The following is a 10,163-nucleotide window of genomic DNA, read 5'->3' as shown; positions in this document are numbered from 1 at the left end:
GTTGTGGCGCACGGGCTTACTTGCTCCGCGGCATGTGGGATCTTCCTAGATCAGGGCTCGAACGCCTGTTCCCTGCATTGGCAGGCGGATTCTTAACCACTGCGCCACCAGGGAAGCCCCGTGGCAGCTTTCTGATTTTCATACCAATCCTGAGATGCAGGTGAGGCACTTGCCCTTGTGTCGCCTTTCCAGGTGGGGAAGTTGAGAGCCGGGCAGAGCACCAGCTAGATGGGGATGAAGGGACTCGGGGCCAGACCCCAGGCTCTTCCCCACGCTTCACACAGCCTTCCTGACTTTCCGGGGGGCACCTCAGAATCCCCTGGGGAGCTGGTGAAGCGGAAGGCGGAGTCTCACCCTGGTGTTGCTGATTCTGCAGGGCTGGGGTGGGGCGTGGGGATGGGCATTTCTAACCAGTTCCCGGCTGCTGCAGATGCTGACAGGCTGCGGGCGCCGTTGGAGAACTATTGTAGAACATTCCACGTAAAGTACGACAGGCGGTTTGGTCCTCAGCTTCGGGATGCTCCTTGAGGCAAGCTGTTACAGTAAACAGCGCTGGGCTTCGGGAACCTCAGCCAGACCATCCCTGCCATTTCCAGTTTAGCATCCAGACTAGGACTTCTGAAAGGGAAACGGGGTGCCGTGAGCAGAGGGAAAGCCGAGCGTCTCGGGCAAAGGGGACATACGGCCCCTCGGGGCATAAAGCTCCCTGCTCAGGGCTGGGCCTCTCCATCTCCGGTAGTTATTCACTCCTGCTTCAGTGGCTCCGGGCGAAAACGGAGAAAGGTCATGTGAATCGGCATCTAATCCCAGATTATGTATTTTTAAAACATTACAATACTTCCACAACAGTGCTCTCCACAGACGCCGGGCCTGCTGCCCCCGCTGAGGCCCCGGAGGTTGATTCGGTGGGGCTCCGGGCCCCTCTCCAGGGGCAGCGTTCCAGGCAGATTCCCCGCAGCTCCGGGATCCCACCTTCCCCAGCAACGGGTTCAGGCTTCTGACTCCGCAGCCGCCAGGGCCCTCTGCTTGGGAGAGCTTGGAAGGCTTTGCGGAGTTGTCTGATTGAAGCCTCGTAACCACCCTGAGAGGTAGGTGCTATGATTATTCCCCTTTGGCAGATGGGAAGTAGAGGCACAGAGAGGCTGAGCAACTTGCCTAGGGCCACAGAGCTAACAAGAGTCATAGGGGAGATTCACACCCAGGAAGTCCACCTCTAGCCTGAACCGGAGTTTCGCCTTGTGTCTCTGTCCCTTCTCTGAGCTTCTGTTTTGTATCCTATCCACCCGACTCATGTTAGCAAGTTCGGGTGGTCCCTGGTCACAGGCCTGCTGAGCTGTTTGACATTACACTCATGGTAACATTTCTGGGACCCCTCTGGGGTCCTGCTCCCCAGGCCTGGCAAGGGGGGAAGGGCTCAGTTGGGTGCAGGGTGTCTGGGTCCTGAATCCCACTCTGTTTCAGGGTCTATGACTTTAGCCGAATGACTCCAGCTTAGGATGACCTTGGCTTCTTCCTCTAGAAGCCCAGGGGTGGGGACCTGGGAGGGGTTGTGGGAGCACATGAGGATCAACGTACAGTTCTTCGACACTCAACAAATATCAGCTCTTGGAATTCTTATATTATTACTATTATGATGACTACCCCAATTTCTGACACAGGCGACGCTCAATAAATATTTGGACAAACGATGGAGAGAATGAGTGTCTGTCCCCTGAAGACCCTGGTCCTTCCCGGTGGGAGAGATCAGCACACGCCCTAAGAGCTCACCAGTGCTCTTCCGTCCACAAGAGATGAGCAGGTTGCAAGAGGCGGGAGAGAAGGCGGCTGTCCCAATGTCCTGCTTATTTTATTTTTAGGCCGCGCTGCTCAGCATGCAGGATCCAGTTCCCCTACCAGGGCTGGAACCTGTGCCCCCAGCAGTGGAAACAGAGTCGTAACCACTGGACCACGAGGGAAGTCCCCTGTCCTGCCTATTGACCGCCCCCACCCCCACCCTGTCCCGGGCCTCCAGCTGCTCCCCAGGCGTCCTCCACACCCGCTGTGCACTGTTCACCTTTGTTTATCTCCTCTGGGCTCCAGATTCACACACACACACCCCACCCCACTCCCCGGCCTGCTCGACTTCTCCACGCGGGAGTCTCAGGGCTGCCACATGGAGTCTTTCCACAACCGACGCGTGAGCTGGTCCCCCAGACCTGCTACTCTCCAGTATGGAAGATGGGAGCTCACCCTCCCAGATGCTGACGCCGGGCCCCTTCCCTCATCCTCCACTCCTGCCCGAGTCCTCTGCAGCCCACCTCCGACCCCCCTGAGCCCTCCCCCCTGCCCGACCCCCGGCTGCCCCCTGGCCCAGCCCTCCTCACCGCTCGCACCTGCACTGCCGCCCACGAGGGCCTGATTGGACCCTCTTCTGCCCCTCACCCTCCCGCTTCTATTCTCCCTCCTCAAAGTTCACGGCTGCTTTGTAAAAATATGCCCATCGGGCTTCCCTGGTGGCGTAGTGGTTGAGAGTCCGCCTGCCGATGCAGGGGACACGGGTTCGTGCCCCGGTCCGGGAAGATCCCACATGCCGCGGAGCGGCTGGGCCCGTGAGCCATGGCCGCTGAGCCTGCGCGTCCGGAGCCTGTGCTCCGCAACGGGAGAGGCCACAACAGTGAGAGGCCCGCGTACCGCAAAAAAAAAAAAAAAAAAAATGCCCATCTGGTCTATCATCCCTTTGCTTTCAAACCTGCAGTGGCTACACACACTCACGCAGACACACGAGGACACAGTTCCAAACTCTTGATCATGGCGCACAAGGCCACCCACTCCCTCCCGGCCCCGCCTTCCTCTTTCACCCCATTCTGTGTCGCTGCGCCCCAGTAACCTTCCCTGCCTCAGGGACCTTTGTATCTCTGCTCCCGCTGTCTGACCCCTCCCCTCACCCCCTCTGCACACACAGCCACACACACACTCACACACACACACACACCCCCCTATATGTGGACTTCCCTTGGCTAACTTCTGTAGATGTTCTAGGTCTCAGCTTAAATGCCAGGTCATTACTTCTTTGGAGGAATATCTAAATCCGTTCCTTCACTTTTCCTTTCTAACGCTCATCACATACTGTATATCCATCTGTGAAATTGTTTGGTTGATTTACCTAGATCTGCGGGCAAGAACCAGGCCTGTCTCATTTCCCCCAGCGTTCCTAGCATTCGGCTCATGTGCCTAGCCCGTGGCGGGTGCCAAATGAATGAATGAATACATGAGTGAATGGCTGGTTTGCAGGTCCCCAAGTAGGATGCGATCTCAGTGGCGTGCCTCATGATCTAGAGAATGCAACCGCCACTGCTATACCACCTGGGTTCAAATCCCAGCTCTCATTTGACCTTGGGCTCTAACCTCTTCCTGCCTCAGTTTCTTCCTTTGCATGGACAGAATGCCAGTCGGCAGCTGTACCTTCCTCATAGGATATTTGTAAATCACTTAAAAAGAAAGGCACCCTGGACACTGCCTGGCATTGCAAAGCCATTACTTTGGGTTTTTTGGGTTTTTAAATTGAAGTATGGTTGATTTACAATGTTGTGTTAATTTCTGCTGTACAGCAAAGTGATTCCGTTATACGTGTGTGTATTCTTTTTCATATTCTTTTCCACTGTGGTTTATAACAAGATATTGAATATCGTTCCCTGTGCTCTACAGTAGGACCTTGTTGTTTATCGGCCATTACTTTGTATTCAGTGGTCAGTTAGACCAATTAAGTGGGAGAGAGAACTTGGCCTTAGAGCTGGGCCTGGGTTCCCATGTTGTCATCCGCATTTCTGTGTAGTCGACCCTCTGTGTCCAGGGATGTGAAACCTGCAGAGACAGAGGGCCGACTGTGATCTCTCTTGGCTTCTATCAGCCCTAACGTTACGAGGCAGCACGGCCAATGTGGAAAGCAGTTTGACATTCTCCGATAAGACTGAAGGTTCGTATACCTTACAACCCATCAGCCCCCCTCGTGGGGCAGGCTCTGGACGAGCCCAGCAAAGACTCCGGCAGGCAGGGTTCCTAAAGCCCTAAAAAGGCACAGCCCAAGGGGGCCCCGGAGGGGGGTCGGTAAAGAATTAGTGGGCCATTCACATAATGGGATCTGATACGGAAGTGAAAATGAGTGAACGACAGGTGGGGTTTATCAACGTGACACTCTTAGGAAAACCATTTTGAGGGAAAACAGAACGTTGCAGAAGAATTCGTAGTGTCTTAATTTTTTAAGGTGAAAATAACCAAAACGAAATAACCATACATCTTTTAGAGACACATAGGCAGTGATAAAATTCCACAAAGTAAGTGGATATGAAACAAGCTTATGAGACCATTGTGTGATTTGGGAGGCGTCAAAAATCTAGAACAGCGACAGTGGAAACCAGACCAGTAAAATCATATTTAGTCAGGGTTTATCGTGCAGGAAAGAACAGTTCGCAAACTGGGAGCTTTCAAACCCCAGACTGATATGCTCGTGTTACAGGACGGTTTCTAAGGTGAAAATAGGGAAATTGTTTAACCTTTACAGAGATTGACGATTACAATGGGGGTTTCCAGACGGCAGGGAACTGGTTAAAAGTGATTATCTTATACCATTTTAGGAAGAGGACAAATTTCTTTTATGACTGTCAGAGGCATTTATAAGAAACCAGCTAAGTGTTTCACTTATGTTTATGAAATAAGTTAGATTTACGGAGCTTCCATTGTTCTGTCTGCTCAGGGCATTTTCCATAGCACAGGGTAGCTCGTGGTGATGATGTTTTAGATCACAATTTGGGTGGTGGGTTCACAGGTGTCTTCTTTTTATAGCTTGTAAGTAACCTATATATTATATATGTTTTCTTCCATAGCATCAAACATTGCATAATTTAAAAACAAAAAATGTGTGAACATACTAAGTTATAAGGTGACTGAGGGGACTTCCCTGGTGGCGCAGTGGTTAAGACTCTGCGCTTCCAATGCAGGGGGCCTGGGCTCGATCCCTGGTCAGAGAATTAGATCCGCCGTGCCACAAGGAAGGAGCCCACGTGCCACAACTAAGACCCGGTGCAACCAAATACATAAATAAATTAATGAAATATTTTTTTAAAAAATAAGGTGATTGAGGTGAGTCTATTAATCCTTTGGATTAGTATAGAGATGGAAATGGCCCCATTTTAAATTCTTGTAGAGAATTTGCAGACCCTTGAGAATACATCTAGAGACCACCATTCAAGGAATGCTATACTACATGGGACCATCCATGGTCCTAACAGGCCTGTGTCTGAACAGAGGCTCTGGATATGGACATCCTCACCCTAAAGAATATCCTCTCTTCACAAGGTAATGGGGGAGGGGTGAGCATGGAAGATCTCCTTCTTAGCACCAGTTTCTCACAGCCCCTTGGGCCCCCTCCTCAGCTCACTCCTCTCCCGCCCGGTTATACCTCCTAATAAAAGCCAAAAGGAGACATGGTTCTGATGTTGTCCAAGTTGTTATGGATGACAGAGGGGCCTGCTTCTTCAGTCAAGTCTGAGGTGCCTTCTACTCTGTGTGAGACATGCTCCAAGAGGGACACACCCAGAGAGGAGAGATGCTGAGTCTGAGAAGGACTGGTGTGCTTCACGCCTTTCCCTTCTAGCATGCCTTCCTCTACTGCTGGGCCAAACTCCCTCGGTGCTGGGTTCCACGTGTCCCTGGGCTCTGCCAAGGAGATGTGCCTTGTCAAGGAGGGAAGCAGCTTTCACCGAGGATGGACACACCGGTGGGGAGGGGGGCAAACCAGGTACACGTTCTAGATTCTCCCCAGTGTCATAGCTACCAACTGCCGGCTGGACCATCAAGGTTTATCCCTTTATCTGGGAAGGAATTTTCCCTGTCTGCTCTTGTTCCTGGCTGAGTGGCACCCAACCTGGTCCCCTGGCTCTCCCAAAGATAATGTCCACTACGTCGTAGCTCTCTGTAAGAAATCCCCTTCTGCTTAAAGTAACTGGAGGGGACTCCATCACTTGTAACAGAGAGCCCTGAGCAATAGCGAGACAGACAAATGTCCAGCTGAAGCCAAAACAACAAAGTGAATTACGGTTCAGCCTTTTTGTTTTTCTTTTTTGCGGTACGCGGGCCTCTTACTGTTGTGGCCTCTCCCGTTGCAGAGCACAGGCTCTGGATGCGCAGGCTCAGCAGCCATGGCTCACGGGCCCAGCCGCTCTGCGGCATGTGGGATCTACCCGGACCGGGGCACGAACCCGTGTCCCCTGCATCGGCAGGCGGACTCTCAACCACTGCGCCACCAGGAAAGCCCACGGTTCAGCCTTTTGACGAAATACTATCCAGTCATGTAAAAGTGTATGTCCAAAAAAATGCTTAAAGATGTGGAGTAATGCCCACAAAGTTAAGTGGAAAAGGAAAAGATAGGAAGGATTCCCTTATCTAATAATGGTATACCAGACAAATTGGTATTACCTTCTGCAGAAGGTAACTAAAAAAATCTGGACAAAATAGTTTGAGAATCTGATTAAAGACATCAGAGATTTAATAAAGTAGTGAAAAATTACCTGGAATTAGCAGGAAGTGATGGAAATCTGGAGAGACGAGCCTTGTGTTTAGGGCCCCTTGTGTCCTGGGAGTGTTTCCCAATTCAGAAGGGAAAGCCGAGGCAATGGAGATGTGGACAGAAGTACCATGACCCGGGGCTTCCCTGTGGTGCAGTGGTTAGGAGTCCACCTGCCAGTGCAGGGGACACGGGTTTGAGGCCTGGTGCAGGAAGATCCCACATGCTGTGGAGCAACTAAGCCCGTGTGCCACAACTACTGAAGCCCGCACACCTAGAGCCCATGCTCCTCAACAAGAGAAGCCACCACAATGAGAACCTCGTGCACCACAATGAAGAGTAGCCCCCGCTCGCCACAACTAGAGAAAAAAAGCTGTGCACAGCAACGAAGACCCAACACAGCCAAAAATTAAATAAAATTTTTTTAAAAAAGAAAGAAGTAACATGATCCAAACTGCAGATGCCCCAAGTTCCTGGCAGAAACAAACATAAGACTTCTCTGGAGGAAGATAACATCATCTAGGGGACAAAAATATTTATACAACTTTTCAAATATAACAATAAATAGTAACCTGCCGCATGAATGGGCAAAGACCAACAGAAACAACAGACAATGCATAAATACCCACAGGGCCTCCAACAGTTGAGTTATCAAACATAGACTTTAAAATAACCTTATTTAACATGTTCAGAGAGATAAAAGACAAGATTGAGAATTTCTGCAGAGAACTGGAAACTTAAAAAAAAATCAATATCATATTTTTAAAAAGAATATAGTAGAATTTTAAAAAATTCTTGAATTGAAAAACACATTAACTGCAATTAAGAACTCTAGAGGTAAATATAACACAAGATTAGACATAGCTTAAAAGATGATTAATGAACTGGAAGGCAGACCAGAAGACAATATCAAGAATGAATCACAGGAATATAAAACAATGGAAGATACAGAAGCAATAGTAAGAAGCAAAGAAGCCATAAAAGATGTAAAAATCCATGTAATGAGAATCTTAGAGGGGAGTAGAAAGAGATTTGAGCAGAAGGAATATGTTGAAAAATAATGGCTGAGAATTTTTCAATGACTAAAGACATCAAACTGCAAATTACAAAGTCTAATGAAGTCCAGTAAGCAAGGTTGGGTTGAAGGTACACTTGCATGACCCTGATATTGAGTACATCCTTAAATTTTGTGCCCTGAGCATCTCATTGCCTCGCTCTAGCCCTGATCCTACCATTTCGGGCAAATAAAATAAGCAAATGTAGGTACAGCATAATAAAACTTCATTAAAGCAAGACAAAGAGAAAATCTTGAAAGCAGCTACAGAAAAACAAAGATTATTTTCAAAGAAGCAATGATGAGACTGTCAGCTGACTTTTCAGCAGAAACAATAGAAAACAAGATAATGGAATTCTGTACCTAACAAAAACATCCTGTCAGACAGTAAATGAAATAAATAAAATTTCAGACAAACAAAAAACAATAAAATTCTTTGTGAGCAGACCTGCATTTTAAAAAAGTGTCAAAGGGATTTCTCCAGGCAGAAAGAAATTATCCCAAATATTAGGTTGTTGTTACAGAAAGGAATACAGATTGATTGAAATGGTAATTTCGAAGGCAAATCCAAAAGATTCTGTGTGGAAAAAACAACAATAATGTCCCACAGGGACTTCCCTGGCAGTCCAGTGGTTGGGACTCCGTGCTTCCACTGCTGGGGGCACAGGTTCAATCCCTGGTTGGGAAACTAAGATCGCACAAGCCACGTGGCATGGCCCACCCCCCCAAAAAAAGTCCTATGGGGTTTAAAATGTATATGGAATTAAAACTCATAACAACAATGGTGCATAAATAAATAGGGATCTTCTGTTGTACAGAAGAAAATAGAAGTACTGATTAACATTTGGTTTTGAAAAGTCTAACATGTATTTTGAAACTCTAAGAAAAACTTAAAAATAAAGTTACAACAACGTGTACCTTTCAAACTACTAAAAGGGGGAAATTGTATAATAAAAACAATCCATTGGAAAAAAAAGGCAAAAACTAATAGAAAAAGAATAGAGCAGAAGGGACAAATAGAAAGCACATAGTAAGATGTTAGATTTAAGCCTATGTCCTACCAATTACATTAAATACAAATGGACAGAATATGATGATGAAATGACAAAAATTTTAGACTGGATTTTAAAAAACCACAAGTATATGTTGTTTCCAAGAGGCACGTCTAAACATAAGTATATAGGTAAGTTGAAAATCAGGTAGGAAAAAGATATACCATGCAAGCACAATATTTAAAATACACTTCTAAATAACCCAATGGTTGAAGAGAAATTATTACAAAAATTAGAAAAAATATGAACTAAATGATAATGAAAATATCAACTATTTTGATATTTTGGAAATGCAGCTAAAGCCAAGCTCAGAGGAACATTTTAGCCTTGGATGCATATGTTAGAAAAAAGGAAAAGCTGAAAATGTATAACTTAACCATTTGTCTCAAGATGTTAGAAAAAGAATAGCAAAATAAACACGAAGTAGAAGAAAAAATAATATAATGCTGAAATCAATTAAATAAAAAACAATATGTAATAGGGAGGATCAATAAAGCCAAAAGCTGACTATTTGGAAAGACTAATACAATTAACAACACCTCAAAATCGAGGTGGCAAGATTAATTGAGATAAAAAGGAAAAGGCACAAATTATTAATATCAGGAATGAAAAAAGGAACATCATCAAAGATCTTATAGGTGTTAAAAAGATAATCAGAGACAACTGGAAAACACATGCAAGAGAATAAATCTGAATCTCTACTTCCCACCATATACAAAAAATTAACTCAAAATGGATCAAAGGTCCAAATGTAAGAGCTAAAACTATAAAACTCTTAGAAGAAAACATATGTTAAATCTTCATGAGCTTTTATTAGGCAATATGACAGCAAACACACAAGCAACAAAAGAAAAAAAATAGATAACTTGAACTTCACCAAAGTGAAAACTTAAAAAAAAAAAAGTTTTTTGTGTTTCAGAAAACATCAAGAAAGTAAAAAAAAAAAAAGAAAAAAGAAAAGGGCTTCCCTGGTGGCGCAGTGGTTGAGAGTCCGCCTGCCGATGCAGGGGACACGGGTTCGTGCCCTGGTCTGGGAAGATCCCACATGCTGCGGAGCAGCTAGGCCCGTGAGCCATGGCCGCTGAGCCTGCGCATCCGGAGCCTGTGCTCCGCAACGGGAGAGGCCACAACAGTGAGAGGCCCGCGTACCGCAAAAAAAAAAAAAAAAAAAAAAGCAAAAAGAAAAGAAAACAACAACAAAAAAAACACCCAGAGGATGGGAGAAAATATTTGTAAATTATGTATCTAATAAAAGATATATCCAGAATATATAAAGAAATCTTACAGTCAACAATAAAAGACAAATAACTCAATTTAAAAATGGGCAAAGAATCTGAACAGACATTTCTCAGAAAAAAAAATATATGGCCAGCTAGTACATAAAAATGATCAACACTTTTAGTCATTAAAGAAATGCAAACCCAAACCACAACGAGATATCACTTCATACCCACTAGAATGGCTAGCATCAAAAAGCAGACAAGAACAGTTTTGGGGAAGATGTGGAGAAATTGGAACC

The sequence above is a fragment of the Lagenorhynchus albirostris genome, chromosome 6 (genome assembly GCF_949774975.1).
Source record: "Lagenorhynchus albirostris chromosome 6, mLagAlb1.1, whole genome shotgun sequence".
In the NCBI taxonomy this organism is placed as follows: domain Eukaryota; kingdom Metazoa; phylum Chordata; class Mammalia; order Artiodactyla; family Delphinidae; genus Lagenorhynchus; species Lagenorhynchus albirostris.
This window is presented reverse-complemented; position numbering follows the sequence as displayed.